Source organism: Rana temporaria, chromosome 7 (assembly GCF_905171775.1).
Source record: "Rana temporaria chromosome 7, aRanTem1.1, whole genome shotgun sequence".
In the NCBI taxonomy this organism is placed as follows: Eukaryota; Metazoa; Chordata; class Amphibia; order Anura; family Ranidae; genus Rana; species Rana temporaria.
In genome coordinates, this window is record NC_053495.1 from 203,049,579 (window position 1) to 203,076,504 (window position 26,926).

At 49.4% G+C, this 26,926-nt stretch overlaps 1 protein-coding gene across 11 annotated transcripts in view; it reads left to right on the forward strand.

Moving 5' to 3' along the window:
* DAB1 (DAB adaptor protein 1) overlaps positions 1-26,926 on the forward strand; it is an 815,805-nt gene that overhangs the window by 535,191 nt on the left and 253,688 nt on the right. The gene's annotated exons all lie outside the window — the stretch shown is intronic.

The window sequence follows — 26,926 nt, forward strand, 5'->3', positions numbered from 1 at the left end:
TGTGTATACATATATATATATATGTGTACAGTATCTCACAAAAGTAAGTACACCCCTCACATTTTTGTAAATATTTCCTTCTATCTTTTCATGTGACAACACTGAAGAAATGACACTATGGGGTAGATTCATAAAGAAGTTACGCTGGCGTATCTATTGATTCGCTGCGTAACTTCTAGGATGCTCCGGCGTATCTTTTTTCTGTATTCAGAAAACAAGATACGCCGGAATTTGGCTAAGATCCGACTGGCGTAAGTCTCGTACGCCGTCATATCTTAGTTGCATATTTACGCTGGCCGCTAGGTGGCGCTTCCGTCGATTTACGCAAGGAATATGCAAATTAGGTAGATACGCCGATTCAGAAACGTACGTCCGCCCGGCACATTTTTTTACGTTGTTTACGTAAGGCTTTTTCCGGCGTAAAGTTACCCCTGCTATATGAGGCGCATCCTATGTTAATTATGGACGTCGGGTCAGCGTCAAATTTTCCGTCGATTACGTCGTTTGCGTAAGTCGTTCGCGAATAGGGCTGTGTGTAATTTACGTTCACGTCGAAAGCATTGGCTTTTTGCGGGTTAATTTGCGGATCACGTGGTGTGCCGATCCGCATATGGTGACTCGTTCGGATCACAGATCATTTCTGATCTGTTGCACCACTAGTACCGATCAAAAGAATTTTGATCGATCAAAAAAATGTACGATTAATCGAGGAATTAATCTTTAATTTCCACAGCCCTATTATATATATATATATATATTTTTTAATGTATATATTAAGCAGTGTAAGCAATAGATATTGGCGCCGACAGAAAGCCACAGCCCGGTAGAAGAGAGGCCATGGTTGACTTCTTGCCCTCCACCAATCCAAAGCATGCATGCAGTGGGGAGCTGGTAAGCAGAGCCCTGCCTCTTTGGGGTAATGATGGTAAAGAAGACAAAATTCCAAGATTTCTCATCCATTCTTGCAGAGTAATATTTCTTCCGCATCTGATCAGCTGACAGCTGTAATCACCTCTCGGTGTCTGCACTTTGCCCTTCTCCTTCCTCCATGAAAGGTGTCACTCTTCTGTGTATCATAGATAACGCCTGAGCAATGCTGCAGATTCTGGACCCTACACAACGTAAGTCACCCAACCCCACGCGACAACCCGCGTTCTGCTCCCAATCGCATTTTACTGTCAGCGCCGCATTGTCTCTGTAGTCACGTCAGTTTCATAGGTGTATAGGTCAATGTAAAGGGCTTAAAGGGGTTGTAAAGGTAAATGTTTTTTCACCTTAATGCATCCTATGCATTAGGGTGAAAAAACATCCGACGGTACCGCCCCCCCCCCCGAACCCCCGTTTTACTTACCTCACCCCTCGAAAGTCTCGAGCGCGTCCACGTGATCCTCTTCGGTTCCCAGTCTGGCCGTTGATTGGCTAGGCTGGGCGGATTGATAGCAGCGCAGCCATTGGCCCAGCGCTGCTGTCAATCACAGCGGATGACGCGGTGTGCCGGGGGGCGGGGCCAAGTGATACAGTCGGCGGCTATGCCCGCCGCTGTATCACGGGAGCGCGCTCGCAAAAGCTTTCCACCATACAAGCTTGCTTGCATGAAGGTGGAAAGCTTTTGCGAGGAGGAGCCGAGACAGCCGCCGAGGGACCCCAGAAGACAGGATTAGGGGCCACTCTGTGCAAAACGAGCTGCACAGTGGAGGTAAGTAGTGTTGAGCGGAATACGCCATATTCGATTTCGCGATATATCACGAATATATAGCCGAATATTCGTGAAATATTCGCTAAAATCGAATATTCGTGATATTTAAAAAAAAAAAAAAAATTGCGAAATTTCGCTAATGTGAATTTATTGCGAACATTTTGCGATTTTTTTTTTTTTTTTCCTGATTGGCTCTGATGCAAAAGAAGAATATTCAGAATATTTTATCAAAAAAAAAAAAATGTTGTGAAATATTTTGACAACTGTGGTAGGAGAACTCTGATTGGCTCTGATGCAAAAGAAGGGTGGAGAAAGTATTCGCGAATATTCGGAAATCGAATATTCGCGAATACTTTCTCCACCCTTTTTTTGCATCAGAGCCAATCAGAGTTGTCAAAATCTCGCAATCAATTTCGCATTCGCATTAGCGAAATTTCGATAATTTCGATTTCCGAATATTCGCGAATACTTTCTCCGCCCTTCTTTTGCATCAGAGCCAATCAGAGTTCTCCTACCACAGTTGTCAAAATATTTCACAACATTTTTTTTTTGATAAAATATTCCGAATATTCGATTTCCGAATATTCGAGAATACTTTCTCCGCCCTTCTTTTGCATCAGAGCCAATCAGAAAAAATTCGCAAAATGTTCGCAATAAATTCGCATTAGCGAAATTTCGCAATTTTTTTTTTTATATTCGGAATAGCGAATATTGGCCGCGAAATTCGAGATATTCGCGAATACTCGAATATGCCATATTCGAGCCGAATATTCGCAATACGAATATTCGTGAGCAACACTAGAGGTAAGTATAACATGTTTGTTATTTAAAAAAAAAAAAAAAAAGTTTGCCTTTAGTGTCCCTTTAATCTAAATGACCTTATCATTATCAGTGTGTGTTAATGATAATAAGCCTGTTTTTATGTGCGTTGTGTGATTAGACGGGCAGGACAGACAGCAGCCTTCATAGGTGTGCACAGCCTATTGCATTAGGGTGTGCACCCCAAATGTATTAAAACATGGACGGTGTTAGTAGGGCAATGGACCTGTCAGTGGGGCAGAGATTGGTGTCAGTGGGGCAGAGATTGGTGTAAATCGGGGCAGAGGTGGGTTTCAGTGGGACAGAGGTTGGTGTCAGTGGGGCAGAGGTTGGTGTAAGTAGGGCAATGGTTGGTGTCAGTGGGGCAGAGGTTGGTGTAAGTGGGGCAGAGGTTGGTGTCAGTGGGGCAGAGGTTGGTGTCAGTGGGGCAGAGGTTGGTGTCAGTGGGGCAGAGGTTGGTGTAAGTGGGGCAGAAGTTGGTGTCAGTGGGGCAGAGGTTGGTGTCAGTGGGGCAGAGGTTGGTGTCAGTGGGGCAGAAGTTGGTGTAAGTGGGGCAGAGGTTGGTGTAAGTGGGGCAGAGGTTGGTGTCAGTGGGGCAGAGGTTGGTGTCAGTGGGGCAGAGGTTGGTTCCCAGTGGGGCAGAGGTTGGTGTCAGTGGGGCAGAGGTTGGTGTCAGTGGGGAAGAGGTTGGTGTCAGTGGGGCAGAGGTTGGTGTCAGTGGGGCAGAAGTTGGTGTAAGTGGGGCAAAGGTTGGTGTCATTGGGGCAGAGGTTGGTGTAAGTGGGGCAGAGGTTGGTGTCAGTGGGGCAGAGGTTGGTGTCAGTGGGGCAGAGGTTGGTGTCAGTGGGGCAGAGGTTGGTGTCAGTGGGGCAGAGGTTGGTGTAAGTGTGGCAGAAGTTGGTGTCAGTGGGGCAGAGGTTGGTGTCAGTGGGGCAGAGGTTGGTGTCAGTGGGGCAGAGGTTGGTGTCAGTGGGGCAGAGGTTGGTGTCAGTGGGGCAGAGGTTGGTGTCAGTGGGGCAGAGGTTGGTGTAAGTGGGGCAGAGGTTGGTGTAAGTGGGGCAGAGGTTGGTGTCAGTGGGGCAGAGGTTGGTGTCAGTGGGGCAGAGGTTGGTGTCAGTGGGGCAGAGGTTGGTGTCAGTGGGGCAGAGGTTGGTGTCAGTGGGGCAAAGGTTGGTGTCAGTGGGGCAGAGGTTGGTGTCAGTGGGGCTAGAATTGTTGCTGGGCCCCTCCCACAGCTCTGCTTTCTCTCCTTGTGCAGAGTGACTGGCCTTGTCTCCGCCCCCTTCTGTATTTTCCTGTAGTGGGTGGTGCCTGCTGGGGCCCCTCCCACGGCTCTGCTTTCTCTCCTTGTGCAGAGGGACTGGTCTTGTCTCCGCCCCCTCCTTGTAATTTTTCTGCAGGCATGTAGTGGGTGTAGCCTGCTGGGGCCCCTCCCTTTGACGACACAAAGTAGCATTATATCTTTTGGTGGCAATTAAGATATATATAAAAAAAATAACGTTTTGTTCCCGAAAGCAAACAACGGTCACCAGAATTTGCTTGTAAACCCTTCGCCTTTTATCAGGGCGCCTCGGTAAGTTTTGCATTCTTCGTTGATTTTCGGGAAAGGACATAATTCGCGGCTGTCGTTATAAAATTACAGCGCTTACGCTTTTTACTGCAAATGATTTTGTTAGAATATTTTCAAGAGTTATAATTTTGTTAAGTACCAATTACCTTCTATATGTGTTGACTCGCTGTTCCACCGCCATCACATCATTTTCCCATTGCTTTAATTAAACATTGCGCGAGCGAGAATGACGCCGAGACCGCTGTTTATAGGAGTTTTCCGGAAACTTGATCCGCCGATTATTGCAGATTTTTGTGTTACTTTTACCACTTAGTAGTAATTAGAATTTGTATTCTGACTATTCGTCTGCGGGAAACGCAGCGCTCAGATATTCGTCATTGTGCTCAGACCAGGGTTTGACAAATTTGCTTGGAATCTAGGAGCCAGCTAAAAAAGTTAGGAGCCAGAAAACGCGCCCCGTCCCGACGAGCTTGCGCGCAGAAGCGAACACATACGTGAGCAGCGCCCACATATATAAACGGTGTTCAAACCACACATGTGAGGTATCGCCGCGATTGGTAGAGCGAGAGCAATAATTCTAGCCCTAGACCTCCTCTGTAACTCAAAACATGCAACCTTTAGAGAATTTAAAGGGTAAAAGTTTGTCGGCATTTCACGAGCGGACGCAATTTTGTAGCGTGATATGTTGGGTATGAATTTACTCGGCGTAACATTATCTTTCATAGTATTAAAAAAAATTAGGATAACTTTACTGTTGTCTTTTTTTTTAATTAAAAAAAGTGTAATTTTTTCCCCAAAAAAGTGCGCTTGTAAGACTGCTGCGCAAATACGGCATGACAGAAAGTATTGCAACGATCGCCATTTTATTCTCTAGGGTGTTAGGATAAAAAATATGTATAATGTTTGGGGGTTCTAATTAGAGGGAAGAAGATGGCAGTGAAAAATAGTGAAAAATTACATTAGAATTGCTGTTTAACTTGTAATGCTTAACTTGTAAAACCAACGGCCACCACCAGATGGCGCCAGCTTACACATCTGGTGGTAATAACTTTGTAATACCAACGGCTCACCACCAGATGGCGCCAGGCCCAACTTCCAAGCCAAGTCGCCAGGACCCTATTTCTAGTCGCCATGGCGACCTGGCGCCCGGGATTTGTCGAGCCCTGGCTCAGACGCATCGAAAAAAACCTTCATGCGGCCCCCTCCGCGCTAAGGACCAGGCGCCAAGGGGCCACATATTTGTGTACGACCGGCGCCAGGGGGTTAATAATAATCTAACAATTCGAAAAATCGGAAATTCAAAATTCGAAAATAAGAAAGAAAATGCAAAAGAACGATAATCCGAATATCCGAAAATGTGAAAATCGGAAATAATAACTTGACTATTACTACTGATGGGTTTTACTTCCTCCTTGTTTCCCTGCAAAGGTGCATCGCATACAGGGAAGCCATCACAAATTTTGGGGCCCCTTACACAGCTTTAGGCAGGGCCCCCCTGGAGCAGAGAACCGGGGGTGTGGGGGTGCTGACAAAAAAAAGTGTAATCTATTCTCTCCTGACGTGAGATAATAAGCGCAGGGGTGGGGGGGGGGGCTGGGAACCATTGGGCCCCTTACAGGTGAAATGCAAAAAATAAATAATTAAAAATAAAACAACGGCAGGGTGGGGGGGTCAGCCCGGGCCTGTAAGGGGTAATAAAAAAAATAAAAAAAAATAAAACTGGGAGGGGGGCCAGCTGGGCCTGTAAGGGGCCCTGGGGACATCGGGCCCCTTACAGGTGAAATGCAAAAAATAAATAAATAAAAATAAAATAATGGTGGGAGGGGGGTCAGCCCGGGCCTGTAAGGGGCCATGGGGACCATTGGGCCCCTTACAGGTGTAATGCAAAAAAAATAAAAAATAGGGCAGCCGGGCCTGTAAGGGGTAATGCAAAAAATAAAAATTAATAAAACTGTGAGGGGGGCCAGCTGGGCCTGTAAGGGGCCCTGGGGACATCGGGCCCCTTACAGGTGAAATGCAAAAAATAAATAAATAAAAAATAAAAAACTGGAGGGGGGCCAGCCAGGCCTATAAGGGGCCCTGGGGACTATCGGGCCCCTTACAGGTGTAATGCAAAAAATAAATAAATAAAAAATAAAACCGGGAGGGGGGCCAGTCAGCCTGTAAGGGGCCCTAAGGACCATCGGGCCCCTTACAAGTGTAATGCAAATATTAAAAAATTAAAATAAAAAAACGGGAGGGGGGCCAGCCGAGCCCCTGGGGACCATCGGGCCCCTTACAGGTTTAATGCAAAAAATAAATAAATAAAAAACTGGAGGGGGCCAGCCAGGCCTATAAGGGGCTCTGGGGACCATCGGGCCCCTTACAGGTGTAATGCAAAAAATAAATAAATAAAAAATAAATAAAAATAAATAAAACCGAGAGGGGGGCCAGCTGGGCCTGTAAGGGGCCCTGGGCACATCGGGCCCCTTACAGGTGAAATGCAAAAAATAAATACATAAAAATAAAACAACGGTGGGAGAGGGGTCAGCCCGGGCCTGTAAGGGGCCATGGGGACCATTGGGCCCCTTACAGGTGTAATGCAAAAAAAAAAAAAAATAGGGCAGCCGGGCCTGTAAGGGGTAATGCAAAAAATAAAAAAAATAAAAATTAATAAAACTGTGAGGGGGGCCAGCTGGGCCTGTAAGGGACCCTGGGGACATCGGGCCCCTTACAGGTGAAATGCAAAAAATAAATAAATAAAAAATAAATAAAATAAAAAACTGGAGGGGGGCCAGCCGGGCCAATAAGGGGCCCTGGGGACCATCTGGCCCCTTATAGGTGTAATGCAAAAAATAAATAATAAAACTGGGAGGGAGGCCAGCTGGGCCTGTAAGGGGCCCTAAGGACCATCGGGCCCCTTACAAGTGTAATGCAAATATTAAAAAATTAAAATAAAAAAACGGGAGGGGGGCCAGCCGAGCCCCTGGGGACCATCGGGCCCCTTACAGGTTTAATGCAAAAAATAAATAAATAAAAAACTGAAGGGGGCCAGCCAGGCCTATAAGGGGCTCTGGGGACCATCGGGCCCCTTACAGGTGTAATGCCTGTACCCCCCCTGCTCGCATAGTAGCCCATTTTGTGACACTTACCTGCAGGAGAAGCCCGCAATGTCCCCGTCTTCCACGCTAGTCCATTCTTCACCCCTCTTCTTCCGGGGGGGGCGCAAACTCCGGCTCTGTGACTTGCCCGGAGTCGCGTGACGTCACTCCCGCGCAAATGCGCGTGGGAGCCGCCTTTAACGGCATGACCCCCGGCTTGAAAAAGGCACAGCGTGCCCGACTTTACATTTAGCGGATCAAAGTCGCATGAAAAGTCGCACAGGTTTGAACGGGTTGCTATTGAAAAGAATGGGGGATGCCATTTTGATGTCCAAACTCGCAACAACAAAATCGCACAAGTGTAAATGGAGCCTTTGGGTTTGGAGGAAGGGTTAGGTGGAGGGTTGTGCGCTGGGAATGAATGCCGAAACCCCATCCACCATGGGGGGAGTCTCATTCCTCTTGCTGCATTCTGTATAATATTAAAATAATAACTAGATTCAGGTAGGGGTGCGTATCTTTGCGGCGGCGTAGCGTATCGTATTTACGCTACGCCGCCGCCGTAAGTAAGTGAGGCAAGTGCTGTATTCACAAAGCACTTGCCTCCTAAGTTACGGCGGCGTAGCGTAAATGGGGCCGGCGTAAGCGCGCCTAATTCAAATGAGGATGTGTTTTATGTTAATGTTTGGTGACCCGACGTGATTGACGTTTTTTACTAACGGCGCATGCGTCATCCGTGGACATATCCCAGTGTGCGTTGCTCCAAAGTACGCCGCAAGGACGTATTGGTTTCGACGTGAACGTAAATTACGTCCAGCTCCATTCACGGACGACTTACGCAAATGACGTTAAAATTTCAAATTTCGACGCGGGAACGACGGCCATACTTAACATTGACTAGGCCAGCTATTTGTTGGAATAACTTTACGCTGGAAAATGCCTTACGTAAACGGCGTATCTTTACTGCGACGGGCGCACGTACGTTCGTGAATCGGCGTATCTAGGCATTTACATATTCTACGGTAAACTCAACGGAAGCGCCACCTAGCGGCCAGCCTAAATATGACACTTTAAGATACGACGGCGTAGGAGACTTACGCCGCTCGTATCTTAGCTTAATTTAAGCGTATCTGGTTTCCAGAATACGCTTAAATTTACGACGGCGTAGATTCAGAGTTACGCCGGCGTAACGCTCTCTGAATCTGGCCATAAATGTGGAAATGCCATAGGGGAAGATGGCGGAGACGTGATCTAGATTACAGATAATTGCAATCACACCGGTCCGGCTAATACTAATCATTTCTATTTAATGATCTTTCCATAGGAAGCGCGGACATAATCGCGGGGACATAATCGCGGGGACATAATCGCGGGGACATAATCGCGGGGACATAATCGCAGTGTGATCGCCGAGTCGCTCCATTACTTCACATCTGCGGCTGATAAACAGCTTTTCCCGGCCGGCACAATGCGACATTACATTATACACCACATTGACTCGATCGGCGAGCTGCCGCGTGATACTTTCTGCCGCCGTATTTTTATCGGTCGCTCTCTCGCCATCTGATGTATTACCGGTCAGAGCTGTGCATGAAAGCGAGCGCTGATTCCCGCCCCCGGACCTCGCTGCCCGTTAATGCATCACTTGGTGAACATCGAACGATTATGTGGACTGACCTAGTTTGGGGGAGGGAGGGGGGGAGCCTGGGAACAGATTGGATGTCATTCTAAATTGCAAAGCAAACGCCTCGGCCGCGGACAGCGCGGCGCGCTTTACACGCCGCGACGGAGAGACTGATGTGACCATAGACCGCAGTGTTACTCAATTCATTTGGTATACGGGGCCCTTCATATCACCGGGGGGGGGGGGGGCGGAAATTCAGCGAAGGTAATTCTATAGAAAGTTGCAGACCTGCAACAGGAGATGGTCAGAGACTGCAGACATGATACAAGAGATGGTCAGAGACTGCAGACATGATAGAGGAGATGGTCAGAGACTGCAGACATAAGAAAAAGAGATGGTCAGAGACTGTGGATATGATACAGGAGATGGTCAGAAACTGCAGACATGATACAAGAGATGGTCAGAGACTACAGACATGATACAGGAGATGGTCAGAGACTGTGGATATGATACAGGAGATGGTCAGAGACTGCAGACATGATACAAGAGATGGTCAGAGACTGCAGACATGATACAAGAGATGGTGAGAGACTGTAGACATGATACAGGAGATGGTCAGAGACTGCAGACATGATACAGGAGATGGTCAGAGACTGCAGACATGATACAGGAGATGGTCAGAGACTGCAGATATGATACAAGAGATGGTGAGAGACTGAAAACATGATACAGGAGATGGTCAGAGACTGCAAACATGATACAGGAGATGGTCAGAGACTGCAGACATGATACAAGAGATGGTCAGAGACTGCAGACATAATACAGGAGAGGGTCAGAGACTGCAGGCATCACAGCTGTAGCATGTTCACAGTCTCTGGTTGTCTCATGTGGTATGTACACAGACGGTCTCCTGTAGTACATATAGTGAACATCAGGGCTGCTGATAGGGGAGGTAGAGCTGGCCCTCCTGTGCCTGGGCCCAGACTCTATTAGTGCAGCAGCGGGGGGCACTTTTCTTTTCCTTATCTTTTCCTTATCGTTCCCTGGGTCTAATTAGTTCAGCAGGGGGGCCCAGACAGAGAGGGAGAGAGGGGGCTTTATTTTGCTTCTGGGAGCAGGTGGAATAATATTAATTGACTTGGCTCCTGACCCCTGCACTCTGTATATTATATATTTCTGACCCCTGTACTCTGTACGTTACATTCTCCTGACCCGTGCACTCTGTACATTACATACTCCTGGCCCGTGCACTCTGTATGTTACATAGTCCTGACCCCTGTACTTTGTACATTACATACTCCTGACCCCTGTACTTTGTACATTACATACTCCTGACCCCTGTACTTTGTACATTACATACTCCTGACCCCTGTACTTTGTACATTACATACTCCTGGCCCTTGCACTCTTTAAATTACATATTACTGACCCTTGCCCGCTGTACTAAACATACTCCTGACCCCTGTACTTTGTACATTACATACTCCTGACCCCTGTACTTTGTACATTACATACTCCTGACCCCTGTACTTTGTACATTACATACTCCTGACCCCTGTACTTTGTACATTACATACTCCTGGCCCTTGCACTCTTTAAATTACATATTACTGACCCTTGCCCGCTGTACTAAACATACTCATGACCCCTGCACACTGAACGTTACATATTCCTGACCCATGCACATTACATTCTCCTGACCCCTGTATTTTGTATGTTACATATTCCCGACCCTGTTTTCTGTATGTTACATACTTCTGACCCATTCACTCTGTATGTTACATACTCCTGACCCAATCACTCTGTATGTTACATACTCCTGACCTCTACACTCTGTACATTACATACCCCTGACCCATGCACTCTGTACATTACATACTCCTGACCTCTGTACTCTGTACTTTACATACTTCTGACCCATGCATTCTGTATGTTACATACTCCTGACCTCTACACTCTGTACATAACATACTCCTGACCCCTGTACTCTGTATATTACATTCTTCTGACCCCTGTACTCTGTATATTACATTCTTCTGACCCCTGTACTCTGTATATTACATTCTTCTGACCCCTGTACTCTGTACATTACATACCCCTGACCCCTGCACTCTATATGTAACATACAACAGCCATTGCTCAGACACCCCCTCAACAAGTAAGAGGATCGATAACTTGAATCTCTGAGGTGTTGTGTAGCGACAAGCCGATTGAAGTATCGGGCGCGCTCTGCACCAACTCTCCGGCGCGGTCTTGTTGCCGGGTTTTTCCGGAAGTGAGGAGCGAATTCTCAGCAGTTTCATTATTTGTCTCCCTCCTCATTATTGCCGTGACCTGCGCCCCCCCTCCCCCCCCATTCATTAGAAGTCAGTTTTTATAATAATTTGTGATAAAGTCGGGGATCCGGCCTGCGCGGTAATGGAAGGAATTGTGAGTCATTAAACAATAATTAACTCGCCGCGCAAAGCGTAATTGAAAACAATCATCGCGTCCCTTCTGTTCCCCTCATTACATCACAAATCAAATCACCGATTCATTACGGAGGAGCTGCGATGCCGCCTCGCACTAATGGTGTCGCCTCGGGCGCGGGCAGCTTTTTATTCTTGAACTTTCGGGTTGGAGGTGCAGATGGCGTCCGTCCACCGACAGGCGGCGGGGGAGAAGTTGTGGGGATCATTCACACGAGCGGCTGGGCCAACATTTAGATGTGATTTTCTTTCTTCTCTGGTCATCTGAAGATCTGGTCAGTAAGTCTGCTGTTTTTCTAAAAAAAAAAAACAACAACTCTTCAGCAGAATTCATCAGTTTTCATGGATGAGACAAACCATTTAACACTGTCAGGGGTGCTTACAAAGATCAGCTTTTTATTTATGTATGTAAGGAAAACAAATCATTGCTGTAACTGATAATAAAGTGTGATCCGGAGCTTGGCCTTTGTCGGGTCTTGTCTCCTCCCCCTCCTATAGTTCTCTGCAGCCACTCAGTCTGTAGTGGGTGGAGTTTGCTGGGTCCCTCCCACAGCTCTGCTCTCTCTCCTTGTGCAGGGTGACTCGTCCTGTCTCCGCCCCCCTCCTGTATTTTCTTGTACTGGGTGGAGTTTGCTGGGCCCCTCCCACAGCTCTGCTCTCTCTCTCTCCTTGTGCAGGGTGACTGATCTTGTCTCCGCCCCTCCTATAGTTTCCTGTAGTGGGTGGAGCCTTCTGAGCCCCTCCCACAGCTATTCTCTCTCTCCTGGTCTTGTCTCCGCCCCCTCCTGTAGTTTCCTGTAGAGGGTGGAGCCTGCTGAGCCCCTCCCACAGCTCTTCTCTCTCTCCTGGTCCATGTCTCCGCCCCCCTCCTGTAGTTTCCTGTAGTGGGTGGAGCCTGCTGAGCCCCTCCCACAGCTCTTCTCTCTCTCCTGGTCCTGTCTCCGCCCCCCTCCTGTATTTTCTTGTAGTGGGTGGAGCTTGTTGAGCCCCTCCCACAGCTCTTCTCTCTCTCCTGGTCTTGTCTCCGCCCCCTCCTGTAGTTTCCTGTAGTGGGTGGAGCTTGTTGAGCCCCTCCCACAGCTCTTCTCTCTCTCTCTCCTGGTCCTGTCTCCGCCCCCTCCTGTAGTTTCCTGTAGTGGGTGGAGCCTGCTTAACCCCTCCCACAGCTCTGCTCTCTCTCCTTGTGCAGGGTGACTGATCTTGTCTCCACCCCCTCCTGTAGTTTCCTATAGTGGGTGGAGCTTGCTGAGCCCATCCCACAGCTCTGCTCTCTCTCTCTCCTTGTGCAGGGTGACTTATTTTGTCTCCGCCCCTCCTACAATTTCCTGTAGTGGGTGGAGCTTGCTGGCCCCTCCCACAGCTCTGCTCTCTCTCCTTGCGCAGGGTGACTCGTCTTGTCTCCGCCCCTCCTGTAGTTTCTTGCAGTGGGTGGAGCCTGCTGAGCCCCTCCCACAGCTCTACTCTCTCTCTCTCCTTGTGCAGGGTGACTTATTTTGTCTCCGCCCCTCCTACAATTTCCTGTAGTGGGTGGAGCTTGCTGGCCCCTCCCACAGCTCTGCTCTCTCTCCTTGTGCAGGGTGACTCGTCCTGTCTCCGCCCCCCTCCTGTATTTTCTTGTACTGGGTGGAGTTTGCTGGGCCCCTCCCACAGCTCTGCTCTCTCTCTCTCCTTGTGCAGGGTGACTGATCTTGTCTCCGCCCCTCCTATAGTTTCCTGTAGTGGGTGGAGCCTTCTGAGCCCCTCCCACAGCTATTCTCTCTCTCCTGGTCTTGTCTCCGCCCCCTCCTGTAGTTTCCTGTAGAGGGTGGAGCCTGCTGAGCCCCTCCCACAGCTCTTCTCTCTCTCCTGGTCCATGTCTCCGCCCCCCTCCTGTAGTTTCCTGTAGTGGGTGGAGCCTGCTGAGCCCCTCCCACAGCTCTTCTCTCTCTCCTGGTCCTGTCTCCGCCCCCCTCCTGTATTTTCTTGTAGTGGGTGGAGCTTGTTGAGCCCCTCCCACAGCTCTTCTCTCTCTCCTGGTCTTGTCTCCGCCCCCTCCTGTAGTTTCCTGTAGTGGGTGGAGCTTGTTGAGCCCCTCCCACAGCTCTTCTCTCTCTCTCTCCTGGTCCTGTCTCCGCCCCCTCCTGTAGTTTCCTGTAGTGGGTGGAGCCTGCTTAACCCCTCCCACAGCTCTGCTCTCTCTCCTTGTGCAGGGTGACTGATCTTGTCTCCACCCCCTCCTGTAGTTTCCTATAGTGGGTGGAGCTTGCTGAGCCCATCCCACAGCTCTGCTCTCTCTCTCTCCTTGTGCAGGGTGACTTATTTTGTCTCCGCCCCTCCTACAATTTCCTGTAGTGGGTGGAGCTTGCTGGCCCCTCCCACAGCTCTGCTCTCTCTCCTTGCGCAGGGTGACTCGTCTTGTCTCCGCCCCTCCTGTAGTTTCTTGCAGTGGGTGGAGCCTGCTGAGCCCCTCCCACAGCTCTACTCTCTCTCTCTCCTTGTGCAGGGTGACTTATTTTGTCTCCGCCCCTCCTACAATTTCCTGTAGTGGGTGGAGCTTGCTGGCCCCTCCCACAGCTCTGCTCTCTCTCCTTGCGCAGGGTGACTCGTCTTGTCTCCGCCCCTCCTGTAGTTTCTTGCAGTGGGTGGAGCTTGCTGGGCCCCTCCCACAGCTCTGCTCTCTCTCCTTGCGCAGGGTGACTGGTCTTGTCTCCGCCCCCTCCTGTAGTTTCCTGTAGTGGGTGGAGCTTCCTGAGCCCCTCCCACAGCTCTGCTCTCTCTCCTTGTGCAGGGTGACTGGTCTTGTCTCCGCCCCCTCCTGTAGTTTTCTGTAGTGGGTGGAGCCTGCTAAGCCCCTCCTACAGCCCTACTGTCAACACAGGCTATATACAGCCCAGTGATGATGTCATCCCCCAATTTTAAAAGCTAATATCTGGGTTTGCAATAAGCATTCGATGAGCACAAAGTGAATTTCTATCCTTTGTAACTATTGAGGAATATCATTTTTTTTCACCCGCTGGGTCAGGCCCAAAGCTTTGCGGCCGTTTAATTTCCCTTCTAAGCGAACGTCCAAATGCTGGAGGCAGCCGTGTGTGCCGAGCCGCGTGTGCCGAGCCGCGTGTGCCGAGCCGTGTGTGCCGAGCCGCGTGTGCCGAGCCGTGTGTTCTGCATGTCTGGTAATGAGTGGAACACAAATTACATACACCCCCTATAGGGCTCCGGCCATCGCTGGCGCCATCCTCCATGCCACCAGGCTGGTTGGCGTCTTCCGATGGCGCCGGGGCAGTGCCAGGCGGATAATATCTCTGCTGAGAGGAGCAGTTCCCTCCACATGCCGGGCAGAACGACGCGGATAATTTCCTTGGCTCCTTTCGCAGCGACCGTCTGGCTGCTGCGGCGCCATTCAGCGCATTTGTCTACAGGGCGGGCGATCGGAATCTGAGGATCGATTTCACTCTCCGGCCGGCGTGATCACAGAGGGTTCCACACAACCCATACGAGTCACTCCATTCTGCCTCTAGGGACAATGTATCCAAACCCAAGAACAAATATATAAAACATCGCAGCTTACCAGTCCTTGGATGTGGCGACTGCATCCGTTTTCCCTTTCCAGGCTCTTATTTTCCCCTGTTGATCCTGCCAATAACACACTTTGGGATGAATTCATAAAAAAATGCGCAGAGCGGTTTGTCCTGCGAAATTGGATGACATTCGTCCTGTAGAAGTGGGGGGAAACATCGAATGTTATCAGTCTTTTCCCTCGCCGGGTTGTATGTTCTTAACAGACAGTTCCTGTCCTTGTTATAGCCGAAAGATGGCTACAGGGCGGTTTCTCCAGTTCTGGGAGGACGTCCATGGATGTGCGTGTCCCCCACATGCCCCCCCACATCAGGCACGCTCTGTGGCCACTGTGTCCTTTGGACATCAGTAATCATCAGTGAAGCTTATCAGTGCCACCTACCAGTGCCCATCAGTACAGCCTCATCAGTGCTACCAATCAGTGCCCATCAATTCAGTCTCATTACATCAGTGCTCATTAGTGAAGCTTATCAGAGCCCATCAGTGGCATCACATCAAAGCCCATCTGTGCAGCCTCATCACTGCCCATCAGTGCAGCCTCATCAGTGCAGCCTCATCACATCAATACACATCAGTGCAGCCTCGTCAGTGCTGCCTGATCAGTGCAGCCTCATCACATCAGTGCCCATCAGTGCAGGCGCATCATATCAGTGCCCATCAGCGCAGCCTCATAAGTGCCCATCAGTGTAGCCTCATCACATCAGTGCCCATCAGTACAGCCTCATCACATCAGTGCAGCTTATCAGAGCCCATCAGTGCAGCCTCACCAGTGCTGCCTCATCAATGCCCATCAGTGCAGCTTCATCCATGTCAATCAGTGCCGCCTCATCATACCGCTAAATTTTATAACAGAAACTAAGAAAAACATATTTTTTTTCTTCAAAACTTTTGGTATTTTTTAGATGTTCAGTAAAATATAAAAATCACAATTCCTCTCACTGACACCAATGATGGGACACTATTCTTCCCACTGACACCAATGATGGGACACTATTCCTCCCACTGATACCAATGATGGGACACTATTCCTCCCACTGACACCAATGATGGGACACTATTCCTCCCACTGATACCAATGATGGGACACTATTCTTCCCACTGACACCAATGATGGGACACTATTCCTCCCACTGACACCAATGATGGGACACTATTCCTCCCACTGATACCAATGATGGGACACTATTCCTCCCACTGACACCAATGATGGGACACTATTCCTCCCACTGACACCAGTGATGGGGCACTATTCCTCCCACTAACACCAGTGATGGGACACTATTCCTCCCACTGATACCAATGATGGGACACTATTCTTCCCACTGACACCAATGATGGGACACTATTCCTCCCACTGACACCAATGATGGGACACTATTCCTCCCACTGACACCAATGATGGGACACTATTCCTCCCACTGAGGTCAGGAAGAGATGATCGGCCTCGGTGTGTGCGCGGCGCTCTCTTTCCTCGCCACTTTTTGTAGCATTTTCCTAGAATTTAAATAATAATCACGCTTAGTTACACTCTCTAATGAAGCGCGGCGTTCAGCCATGGAAATATTTATCTGCCATCTAATAAGAGACTGCAAATATGAATTTAAATGTGTTTAATTAGGTTTTTGTTTTTTATATATTTTTTGATTATATACATTTTTTTAAATTTTTTTTGTCTGGCACCCCCACCTTTATCAACTCGTGGCAGGGGTCCGCCCCCCTCCCTTTTTTTTTTCGTCTGACCTTAGCAACTCGCAGGAGAGAGAAGAGAAGACTTGACTTGACACTTTCGTTACCACAACCCTCCCCCGCTTATCATCTCGCGGCAGGAGAGAAGAGGGCCCCCCCCCCCCCCCGGTTCTCCTGCTCCAGGGGGGCCCTGCCTAAAGCTGTGCAAGGGGCCCCAACAGTTGTGATGGCCCTAGGTGTGTGTGTGTGGGTATGGTGGGCAGTGTGGGCTGGAGCGACGACGGGGGGGCATGGATGAGGTCATTGGTCCTGTCTGTCTGCCGCCCCCCCAACCGATGGAGCACCAACCGGCACTGCTCTGGGGTGTCTGTGAAAATTCGGTGTGCCTGGCTGTGCAGGAGTGGGGGATCCAGGTCATCCGTGGCTCCTTAGGGGGTGCGCTGCTACAATTGTCCTAACATGCAAGGTAGAAGATGGGGACCTCCTTGTACTTTCAGGGCCAGATTCTGAAAGGACTTACGACGGCGCAGCGCCATGTACGCCGACGTCATGTACGCGCGGCCGACGCAGTAAAGATACGCCGTTTACGTTAGGCTTTTGATGTTAATGTTGCCCCTGCTATATGAGGCATAAGTGCGGCGCAACAATGTTAAGTATGGCCGCCGTTCCCGCGTCGAAATTTGAAAAAGTTACGTCGTTTGCGTAAGTCGTCCGTGAATGGGGCTGGACGTCATTTACGTTCATGTCTAAACCAATGACGTCCTTGCGGCGTACTTTGGAGCAATGCACACTGGGAAATTCCACGGACGGCGCATGCGCCGTTCGGGAAAAACGTCAATCACGTCGGGTTACAGTAGATTTACATAAAACACGCCCCCCTGATCCAAATTTGAATTAGGCGGGCTTACGCCGGCCGATTCACGCTACGCCGCCGCAACTTACGGAGCAAGTGCTTTGAGAATACAGCACTTGCCCGTCTAAGTTGCGGAGGCGTAACGTAAAGCGGATACGTTACGCCCGCACAAAATTACGCCGCTGGACGAGAATCTGGCCCTCAGTCTTCATTATCTGTCCAGGGTTCGGACGTATCCACAAGTAAAGCAGCCAGCCCCTCGAATCCCCAATGTTTATTTATGGCGGGAACGGTAAACAAAAGGGAAGGTGCTACAGGGACGCCGCGTCCCGCTGCTCCGCCGCGTCCCGCTGCTCCGCCTGCCCGGCGTCTCAAACTCTTCCATCTGACTCCGACTACAAATCTCCACCATCACCGGGGGAGGGGGGGGGGATTATGTAATAAACAAATCACCTGGCTGATGAGACGTTGCTCATCCCTGGAAACAGAAAAATCATTTATTACAACTGTCACCATTCTCAATCTTCGCATCTTCAATTTTCCTACAATATATATATACGGCGCGATCTCGCACGCTTTGTGTTGGTTGCTTTCACCGGCCTAAGAAAAGTAATTTACTGTCAGTTTTCTGTGACGACTTCAATAATTCAGGGCCTGTTGTTCTCTCATTTATGAGCTCGGCTGTGTAATGCGCCTTAAAGGGCCAGTACACTGAAATATGAAAAGGAACCTGCTTATTTTGTTCGGGAAAATCCAAACCCATCAGGTTGAATTCACTTCCCGTTTATCCTCATGCCCTGTACACACGATGGACCGTTTTCATCGGACGAACCGATCGTGTGTGGGCCCCATCCATGGGCGTCCGCTCCATAGGGCAAGGGGGGGCAATTGACCCCCCCCCTGGAAAATCGAGAAGGTGTTGAAGAGTCTCGCGGCCACGGGCTGTCTAAGCGGTCCCGGGCCGGATGTCACACAGACACAGCGAGCAGAGTGAAGCCGCCTCCCCCTCCAGGGAACCTGCTGTGACCCAGCCGTGCTGATGGCTGATCTGAGGTACTGAATGGGATGGGGGGGAGGGGAAGTCCGTCTGTGCTGAAGGGGGGGTCTGTGCTGAATGGAGGGGTCTGTGCGGAATGGTGGGGCTGTGCTGAAGGGGGGTCCATCTGTGCTGAATGGAGGGGTCTGTGCTGAATGGAGGGGTCTGTGCTGAATGGAGGGGTCTGTGCTGAAGGGGGGTCTGTGTGGAAGGGTGGGGCTGTGCTGAAGGGGGGTCCATCTGTGCTGAATGGAGGGGTCTGTGCTGAATGGAGGGGTCTGTGCTGAAGGGGGGGGTCTGTGCTGAATGGAGGGGTCTGTGCTGAATGGAGGGGCCTGTGCTGAAGGGGGGTCTGTGCTGAAGGGGAGTCTGTACATTCTCTAGGCTATATTTATACGGGCATGGAGTGAAGCTGAATTATCTCAAGAGCTATTTCACACTGCCAACTGGCTGCGTTATCGGTGAAGCGTCGCTAAAAAGTGCCGCTTTAACATCGTTTTAGCTGCGCTATTCGACCGCTAGCGGGGCAACTTTAACCCCTGCTAGCGTTTAAAGAAAGAAAGTTAAATGTGTATCGCCCCCCCGTGCTCACCAGCCCCCCTCAGTGCCCTTCACTCCCCCACGTTCTCCAGAACCCCCTATGCTCTCTGCCATCCCCCTCATGCTCTATGACCCCCCCTGTGCTCTTTCCCGGTCCCCCTCGCCTCCATTAGGATGAAGATTGATGAAGGGGCCGGTAAACATTCCATGGGCTGCTCAGCCTAAAATGCCTGGGCCTATTTTTTCTCCTAGTCCGGGCCACAATCAATAAACTTGGATTATATTTTCACTGCACAAGACAATTGGCGGGTTCTTCTCCTACAAAAGATGGTGGAGAACGACAGGCAACTAAACATTTTTATTGACCGGCGCCGAATAGAGCCGAGCCGACCCGAGCTTCCTTCGGGAAGTCGTGACGCGCTGTGTGTGCCGTCGTTTAGCATGTCAATCAATTGGCATGACAATAGGAACGCCCACTCCCGCGGGATTCCCTACCCGGAAGCCGCGGTGAATTCCACGGCTAAACGCTATCTACGGCAAAGAAAAAAAAAAGGTCAGTGTCATCTTATATGCAGGACTGGGCTGGATGTATTGTTAGAAATTTTTTATAGGGTGAACCTCCACTTTAATTGTAGGATGGGACAGACAGTTGGCCAAGTTAGGTTGAGCTTTTATCTGCTTCCATCCTATTAGTCTGTCCCTTGTGCCAAGTTCTCCGGAAACCCTCGAGAATGACATGACTGATTAGTCGATCCCTCGTGTGCAGTGATAAATCTGTTTGTCCGCTCTACACGTTGTGCGTCTGCAAATGTATATAGATGGCCTCCTGCTGGGTATATGAATCCCGCAACTAATGTAAACTACCGTTGGGATGATTCTGTAGCCATGACAACTTCTCCTCATCCATCAAGTTTCCCACTAACCTAATTGGCTTCTTGGAGCACTTGGCTTGGGGATGGCTTGTTGTTGTGGCACTTAGACAACTTGCCGTTGGGAGACAATAATATCGGCCGGGAGATCTGGTTTTGGAGATTGATATTAAATGCTGCCCACTGAGGAGATGGGCAGGATGGGGTTTCTATATAATGGATCACATGGCCATTTTTTCTTGATAGCTCAGAATGGAGTCGTCGATGGTCTGTGTCAGATGAATGGTGTTGCACATCATGAAGATCTCATAAAGGGTCATTTAGACCAGGGGTCTCCAAACGCAGTGGCGGCTGGTGCTCAAAATTTTTGCGGGGGCACAAACAAACTTGTGCCCATCAATTGCCACCACTGTGCCCATCAAATGCAGCCACTGTGCCCATCACTTGTCGCTTGCCCCATCAAATGATGCACGTTTGCCCCATCAATACCCGCCAATTTTCCCCATCAATACCCGCCAGTTTTTCCTATCAAATGCCGCCAGTTTTTCCCATCATATGCCGCCAGTTTTTCCCATAAAATGCCGCCAGTTTTCCCCATCAATAGCCACCAGTTTGCTCCATCAAATGCCGCCAGTTTGCCCCATCAATACCCACCAGTTTTTCCCATCAAATGCCTCCAGTTTTTCCCATCATATGCCGCCAGTTTTTCCCATTAAATGCCGCCAGTTTGCCCCATCAAATGCCGCCAGTTTTTCCCATAAAATTCCGCCAGTTTTCCCCATCAATAGCCACCAGTTTGCTCCATCAAATGCCGCCAGTTTTCCCCATCAAATGCCACCAGTTTTCCCCATCAATACCCGCCATTTTTTTCCATCAAATGCCTCCAGTTTTTCCCATCATATGCCACCTGTTTTTCCCATCAAATGCCGCCAGTTTGCCCCATCAAATGCCACCAGTTTTCCCCATCAAATGCTGCCAGTTTTTCCCATAAAATGCCGCCAGTTTTCCCCATCAATAGCCACCAGTTTGCTCCATCAAATGCCGCCAGTTTGCCCCATCAAATGCCACCAGTTTGCCCCATCAAATGCCGCCAGTCATTTAGACCAGGGGTCTCCAAACGCAGTGGCGGCTGGTGCTCAAAATTTTTGCGGGGGCACAAACAAACTTGTGCCCATCAATTGCCACCACTGTGCCCATCAAATGCAGCCACTGTGCCCATCACTTGTCGCTTGCCCCATCAAATGATGCACGTTTGCCCCATCAATACCCGCCAATTTTCCCCATCAATACCCGCCAGTTTTTCCCATCAAATGCCGCCAGTTTTTCCCATCATATGCCGCCAGTTTTTCCCATAAAATGCCGCCAGTTTTCCCCATCAATAGCCACCAGTTTGCTCCATCAAATGCCGCCAGTTTGCCCCATCAATACCCACCAGTTTTTCCCATCAAATGCCTCCAGTTTTTCCCATCATATGCCGCCAGTTTTTCCCATTAAATGCCGCCAGTTTGCCCCATCAAATGCCGCCAGTTTTTCCCATAAAATTCCGCCAGTTTTCCCCATCAATACCCGCCAGTTTTTTCCATCAAATGCCTCCAGTTTTTCCCATCATATGCCACCTGTTTTTCCCATCAAATGCCGCCAGTTTGCCCCATCAAATGCCACCAGTTTTCCCCATCAAATGCTGCCAGTTTTTCCCATAAAATGCCGCCAGTTTTCCCCATCAATAGCCACCAGTTTGCTCCATCAAATGCCGCCAGTTTGCCCCATCAAATGCCACCAGTTTGCCCCATCAAATGCCGCCAGTTTGCCCCAACAAATGCTGCCATTTTGCCCCATCAAATGCCACCAATTTGCCCCATCAAATGCCGCCAGTTTGCCCCATTAAATGCCGCCAGTTTTCCCCATCAATACCCACCAGTTTTTCCCATAAAATGCCGCCAGTTTTCCCCATCAATAGCCACCAGTTTGCTCCATCAAATGCCGCCAGTTTGCCCAATCAAACGCCGCCAGTTTGCCCTATCAAACGCCGCCAGTTTGCCCTATCAAACGTCACCAGTTTGCCCCATCAAACGTCGCCAGTTTGCCCCATCAAATGATGCCAGTTTGCCCCATCAAATGATGCCAGTTCCCCCCCCCCCCCCACCTGGCACCTACCTTTCTTGGGTCAGCGCCGTCCTCCGCGATCCCTCCGAGTCCTCAATGTCATCTCCCGTCCTCTTCATGTCATCTCTGCTATGAATGGACGCCTGATAGGCGTCCAATCACAGCGCCTGTCACTTCAGCCAATCAGGTGACCAGTAACCAGACCCGGTGCACCTGATTGGATGAGAGGTGGGTCAGTGTTAGGGAAGCGATTCCCTAACACACCACTACATAAGCAGCGAACGCACAGCAGTGCGCCCGTTCCTTACCAATTTGGAAGCCTATTAGAGCCCACGGCTCTAATCAGGCACTTCCAAAACACCCCCACTGCTGTAATTCAGATGACTGGCGCTCGACAAGGGGCCGGACACCTTGTGGCTATAACATCCTCCACTTTTCTGGGAAGGCTTTCCATAAGATTTGGGGGTGTGTCTAGAGGAATTTGTGGCCATTCTGCCAAAAGGACATGTGTGAGGTTAGGTACTAATGTTGGATGAGAAGACCTGTCTCACAATTGAGGTTCCAGTTCATCCCAAAGGTGTTCAGTATGTTTGAGGTAAGAACTCAATGAAGGCCACTTGAGTTCCTCCACACCAGACTCATCATCTGTTGGATGTGAAGACCTAGCTCACAATCAGTATTCCAATTCATCCCAAAGGGGTTCAGTAGGGTTGAGGTAAGGGCTCAATGAAGGCCACTTGAGTTCCTCCACACCAGACTCATCATCTGTTGGATGTGAAGACCTAGCTCACAATCAGTATTCCAATTCATCCCAAAGGTGTTCAGTAGGGTTGCGGTAAGGACTCAATGAAGGCCACTTGAGTTCCTCCACACCAGAGTCATCATCTGTTGGATGTGAAGACCTAGCTCACAATCAGTATTCCAATTGTCCAAAGGTGTTCAGTAGGGTTGCGGTAAGGGCTCAATGAAGGCCACTTGAGTTCCTCCAAACCAGACTCATCATCTGTTGTATGTGAAGACCTAGCTTACAATCAGTATTCCAATTCATCCCAAAGGTGTTTAGTAGGGTTGAGGTAAGGTCTCAGTGAAGGCCACTTGAGTTCCTCCAAACCAGACACATCATCTGTTGTATGTGAAGACCTAGCTTACAATCAGTATTCCAATTCATCCCAAAGGTGTTTAGTAGGGTTGAGGTAAGGTCTCAATGAAGGCCACTTGAGTTCCTCCAAACCAGACTCATCATCTGTTGGATGTGAAGACCTAGCTCACAATCAGTATTCCAATTCATCCCAAAGGTGTTCAGTAGGGTTGAGGTAAGGGCTCAATGAAGGCCGCTTGAGTTCCTCCACACCAGACTCATCATCTGTTGGATGTGAAGGCCTAGCTCACAATCAGTATTCCAATTTTCCAAAGGTGTTCAGTACGGTTGCGGTAAGGGCTCAATGAAGGCCACTTGAGTTCCTCCACACCAGACTCATCATCTGTTGGATGTGAAGACCTAGATCACAATCAGTCGTCCAATTCATCCCAAAGGTGTTCAGTAGGGTTGAGGTAGGAGCTCAATGAAGGCCACTTGAGTTCCTCCACACCACACTCATCATCTGTTGTATGTGAAGATCTAGCTCACAATCAGTATTCCAATTCATCCCAATGGTGCTTAGTAGGGTTGAGGTCAGGGCTCTGTGCAGAACTCTCAAGTTCCTCCGCACCAAACTGGCCAACATGTTAAGTTGCATGTGACTAATTATCACTAGATATCGCATGACCTAAGTCAATGAGAACCTTTACAGACACATCAAACCATGTATTTTTGGAGCTGGCTTTGTACACAGGTGCACAGTCATGCCGGAACAGAAAAGGGTCTTAAGCAAACTGGGTTGGAAGAGCGCAGATGTCTAAAATATCTTCGCATGATGTAGTAGTAACAGTACTCTTCACTGGAAACACCCTAACCCAATCACTTGGCGGTGAGTTCACATACGTAGAGCCATGTAGTGTAGTTGTGATGGTCAGATGATCACATCATTTTGACTAGGGTTGTCCCGATACCGATACCAGTATCGGTATGGGGGCCGATACCGAGTATTTGCGGGAGTACTTGTACTCCCGCAAATACCCCCGATGCCTAAATAGAATACTTGCCCCCCCACGGCCGCCGCGTTAATCACCGCGCTAATCACCGCGCGGGGAACATTAGAGTCAGCTTTCGTTTGAATAGCTGTTTTCCCCGCCGCGCATAGACACTCCCCCTTGCTCGGAATTGGACGGATCTGTCCAATCGCGAGCAAGGGGGAGTGTCTCTATACACAGCGCGGCAGGGAAAACAGCTTATTCAAACGAAAGCTGACTGTAATGTTCCCTGCGCGGTGATTAATGCGGCGGCGGCATCATTTAGGTACGGGGGACATGGCTGCATGTGGGGGGACATGGCTGGATATGTGGGGGACATGGCTGCAATATGTTTGGGGACATGGCTGCGTATATGGGGGACATGGCTGCAATATGTTTGGGGACATGGCTGCAATATGTTTGGGGACATGGCTGCGTATATGGGGGACATGGCTGCAATATGTTTGGGGACATGGCTGCAATATGTTTGGGGACATGGCTGCAATATGTTTGGGTACATGGCTGCAATATGTTTGGGGACATGGCTGGATATGTTTGGGGACATGGCTGGATATGTTTGGGGACATGGCTGCAATATGTTTGGGGACATGGCTGCAATATGTTTGGGGACATGGCTGCAATATGTTTGGGGACATGGCTGGATATGTTTGGGGACATGGCTGCATATGTGGGGGACATGGCTGCAATATGTTTGGGGACATGGCTGGATATGTTTTAGGACATGGCTGCATATGTGGGGGACATGGCTGCATATGGGGGGGACATGGCTGCATATGTGGGGGACATGGCTGCATATGTGGGAGGACATGGCTGCATATGTGGGGGGACATGGCTGCATATGTGGGGGACATGGCTACATATGTGGGGGGAAATGGCTGCATTTGGGGACACATTTAAAAAATATCGGTATTCGGTATCGGCGAGTACATAAAAAAAAGTATCGGTACTTGTACTCAGTCCTAAAAAAGTGGTATCGGGACAACCCTAATTTTGACCATGTAGAGTATAATAGGAAACGTCCAAATTTGTCACTCTGCTGGTAGTCTCATAGAGGGCCAGATTTGCTTTTCAATCCTGATCTGCTATTTCTGTACGCAGCACCCCTGGAAATCACATCAGTGTTTTTCTGTCCAGGCAACAGAGGATATTCTTACATTTATTTCCTTGGTTAAGCGGTGAACGAGGCCCTTATCGCTATCAGCATCAACATATTGTCTCCCCGATGCGAGGCCTGGCAAATGATCTACTGCACAAAGCGGCTGAGGCTTTTTTTTTTTTCTTTTCTTAAATGAGTATCTGATAGTAAAGAGAGCGAGATGAGGAATTCTGTGCTGATAATGCAATTCCATTCCTGACCGCTTACACCCAATGGGCTGTAACATTTGTACGCTGTGGGAAATGGATATGCGCTACTTGTATGTCCCTCTCATTAGGACATTTAGCTGATATCGAGGATATTTGGATTTCGCTAACGACTTAAAGCAGAAGAACGCCAGGTCGAGCAAAAATAAAAAAAAAGTATTTTTTTCTGTCTAATAATGCAGAAAGTTTAACCTGTTAAGGATACCCTGTATTGGATAAATTATACATTAACACAGACATTTTAGTAATGATAAAAGTCTGCATGAATAAAGTTACGTGACATGTCACAATATATGGTAATAACTAAAGTGGACCTATCATGGCTTTATACATGTATATAGGAGTATAAAGAGGACCCGTTATGGTTGTTTATATGTATATAGGAGTATAAAGAGGACTTGTTATGGTTGTTTACATGTATATAGGAGTATAAAGAGGACCTGTTATGGCTCTATACATGTAATTAGCCCCACAGTGGAGCGGAGAGCGGAACGGGAGGAGCGGTGGGGCGGCAATTAGCCCCGCAGTGGAGTGGAGAGCGGAGCTGGCGGAATGGGATGGTGGGCGGGCGGCAATTTGCCTGCTCCCCTGAAAGTGCCGCCTGGTACAATGGTACCATCGGGTCCCATGGTAAGGCCGGCCCTGGGCGCAGGAGCCGAGAAAAGCCGAACGACGCAGATCGGAGCCGATCAGCGCCGTTCGTAAATTCTTGGAAAATCTCAGAAATACTCAGGGCCATATTCTCATAGAAGTTACGATGGAGTATCTCAGGATACTCCATCGTATCTCCCGTTTTTGGCCAGTGTATCTATGCGACTGATTCTTAGAATCATTTTCGCATAGATACACTTAAGATCCTCCATCTGTAAGTCACTTACACTGGCGGATCTTAAATGTAATGACGCCGGCCGCCGCTAGATGGCATTTACGTGAAGGACTCATTTGCGTATGCAAATGATCCTTCTACGCCGATTCCCGAACGAGTTCGCGTCGCGTAACCGTCGCTAACGTCGTTTGCGTAAATCGGAAACTTACTCCTGCTATATGAGGAGTAAATTTCCGCAAGTCCCACGTAGGCCATGTTACGGATGGCGTCGGGTCCGCGTCGTGTTTTTTCGTCGGGTACGTCGTTTCCGTAAGTCGTTCTTGAATACGACTTTACGTCAATGACGCACACGTCGGCGTCATTGACGTTTTCCGCCGAGAACTGGAGCATGCGCACTGGGCTTTTTGAAGCCCGGCGCATGCGCAGTTCATTAGAATCGGGGGCGCGCTTAATTTGAATACAAGCCGCCCCCTTGGAGATCCGCCAGGCTACGCCGGGGCATTTACACTCCGCCGTCCCAACTTACGGAGCAAGTGTTTGGGGAATACAACACTTGCTCCTGTAAGTTGGGACAGCGGAGTGTAAGTGCCTTAAGCGCAGCCCGCGGATTTTTAGAGAGAATATGGGCCTCAGTTCCTGAGGTTTTCCAAGATCAGCCGAGGTGTCCTCCGGCCTTTGCGAGTGATTCTGAGGCTCTCCGGCGCCCCCG